Below are 2,928 nucleotides of genomic sequence, written 5' to 3'. Positions count from 1 at the left end.
CCTGTCCCGAGCCCACCAGAGATCATTCATCAGCGCGACCAATGCCATCTCCGTGCTGTACCCGGGCCTGAAACCCGATTGGTACATGTCCAGATAATCAGTTTCCTCCAGGAACAGAGGAAGCTGATGCGCTACCACACTCTCAACAACCTTCACCAAAAAGCGGAGGTTGGAGACCGGACGATAGTTATTCAAAATGGCTGGGTCCAGGGCAGGCTTCTTGAGAAGGGGTCTAACTTCAAATATATAAACTTCTTAAACTACAGAAAAAGAAGCAGTATTAACATTTAAATTGTATATAGTGATTTTAAATCCCCAATCACATCCCACAAGATTACTTACTGTATATATGAAGAATTTTCATTCATTCAAATGGTCCCTTTATCCTTCTTCTTCTACTATTTATATTATCAGATTGCAGAGTGGTGTAGAAATATTCCCTTTCGTTATCTTCAGGCTGAAGACAAAATATATATATATTTTCGTAGATTCTCGCGGGTGTCTGTATGTGTAGATCTAGAGTCTCGGGTTTCTTCCCGCGTTCCTTTCATCTTCAGAAAGTTGTGGTGACGTTTCGACGAAATCCCATCCGTCATCATCAGGCCGGAGTGTTTCTCCTGCTGCTACCAGGAGCAATGCGTGGTCTGGCTGTTCCTTTCTTTCCAACTGCCGACTCGGAGCCAAACCAAAGCTCTAGAGGCCACTACACAGCCCACTCCTCAAGACACCAAATCACAACACTCAGGATATTACAACACAACAAAGAACCCCACCCATCCGGAACACACCCCACCCAGTCGGAGGACGGCCACGCCTCCAACCAATCAGGGGACAGCCACGCATCCACCCAATCAGAAGACAGCCACGCCTCCACTCAATCAGAAGACAACCACGCCTCCACCCAGCCGGAGGACACCCCCACCCAATCAGAAAGCAGCCACGCCTCCTCCCAGTCAGAACACAGCCCCACCGGCAGTTGGAAAGAAAGGAACAGCCAGACCACGCATTGCTCCTGGTAGCAGCAGGAGAAACACTCCGGCCTGAAATATATATATATATATATATATATATATATATATATATATATATATATATATATATATATATATATATATATATATATATATATATATATATATATATATATATATATATATATATATATATATATATATATATATGCAACCTTGTAAAATTAACTTCTAAATTCCTTCTTATACTACTTGCAGGAAAGCTAAATCAATTATGGTATCTAAATATATGGCTATAGGACATAATCTACCATTCTTACAGAATTCCTATTCATTTTTGGATTGTTCCTCTAATATCTTCCGTAGAGATTATTAGCAGAAGATTTGCAATGAAGACCATAATCAATTTCTTTTTACTAATTAGTTTTCAAGTCTGTTGCCATCAATTTCCAGAATATCCTGATCATGACCAAGTCCATAAAGATAAAAATCCACACAGGAACTTCCTTTGGCAGAAGAAGGGCAGAAGTACCTAAACTATCATAAGATAGTTTCCAGTAATTCTAAATTTGCATTCAGATTCTACCAAGAAATTGCTTCAGATGCAACTGCCAAAAATATTTTCTTTTCTCCCTTCAGCATCTCCACAGTTTTTGCACTGTTGACATCAGGTGCCAAATCAGAAACCAAGAATCAGATTTACACAGCACTTGCTTTTAATCTCTCAGACACTGAAGAGAAGGAGATACATGTAGGATTCCAACAGCTCATCCATGGACTTAGCCATGCAAGCAGTAAAGTATAGCTGAACATAGGCAATGTCTTGTTCATTAAAGAATCCTTGAAATTATTGCCTAAATTTTATGAAGCTGGGGGATTGTCTACCAATTTCAGTGTCCCCTGAATAGTTAAAAAGCAGATCAATGACTATATAAGAAACAAGACTCATGGGAAAATAGCTCTTGCGATTGAAGATCTAGAGCCAGCCACTGTGATGGTCCTTGTGAATTACGTCTTCTTCAAAGGTAGGTAGAAGAACAGTTATTTATAAATGTATCCACCTTCCTTTTACACCTTTCCACTTATCCTGTAAGAGGATCCATGCAATGGTAAGCTTCAGGAATGGAGAAGCCTTCTTCTGAACGACTATATACTACTAAAAGGCTGCTAGTCTCATACCATACATTTTATAGAAAGTGGAAAGTAGAACTACAGTCACAAAACTGAAAATATAACATTTGGATTGGTTTTTTTTTATTTTGGTTAACCAGATATATAAATCTGCACATTCCTAAGTTTTCCATTTCTACATCTTACAATGTCAAAGACTTGTTACAAAGAATGGGAATGACAGCTGTGTAGTTATCCCAGACTCCAAAAGACCCTTTTAATTTCTATATTAAAAGTTATACAGTTTTGCATTCTTGAGTTGTAGTGATAAATCTCTTTACACTTGTTAATTCCTATATTAAAAGTTATACAGTTTTGCATTCTTGAGTTGTAGTGATAAATCTCTTTACACTTGTTAATTTCTATATTAAAAGTTATACAGTTTTGCATTCTTGAGTTGTAGTGATAAATCTCTTTACACTTGTATGTAACAAGACTTGTTTTTTATAATTGTCCTTGCTTCAAGATAAAACCTCTGCCTTTCCCCAATTATAATTATGAAGTCTGCATTCCTGTGATAAACCTTTGTCCCCTGCTTCATTTATAACAAGACTTGTCTTTTATAATTGTCCATGTTTCAAGTTATGTTTCAAGTTATGTTTCAAGTTATGTTTCAAGTCATGCCTTTCAAGTCATGCCTTTCAAGTTAAGATATGCCTTCTTGACTGATGACAACCCTTGTATTCTCTGTTAGCATTTGTAATATGATAAGCTATGCTTTATTGTTTCCTGTGATGACCTTTGCTCTCTTCATTACCAGTTGTATACAATGAGTTATGTTTTCCTT

The 2,928-nt window shown here is 37.5% G+C and overlaps 1 pseudogene across 1 annotated transcript; it reads left to right on the top strand.

Annotated features, from left to right (window-relative positions):
• The first annotated feature begins 1,360 nt into the window (after window positions 1-1,360).
• LOC308665234 (serpin A3-8-like) lies at window positions 1,361-2,333 on the top strand (annotated as a pseudogene). Its single transcript has 2 exons — window positions 1,361-2,000; window positions 2,243-2,333. The product of its transcript is annotated as a serpin A3-8-like (transcript).
• Window positions 2,334-2,928: the final 595 nt, after the last annotated feature.

This window comes from Vipera berus (assembly GCF_964194415.1).
Source record: "Vipera berus genome assembly, chromosome: 1".
Lineage (NCBI taxonomy): Eukaryota > Metazoa > Chordata > Lepidosauria > Squamata > Viperidae > Vipera > Vipera berus.
Note: the sequence above shows the minus strand (reverse complement) of the source record. Positions and strands in the feature narration are given on the sequence as shown.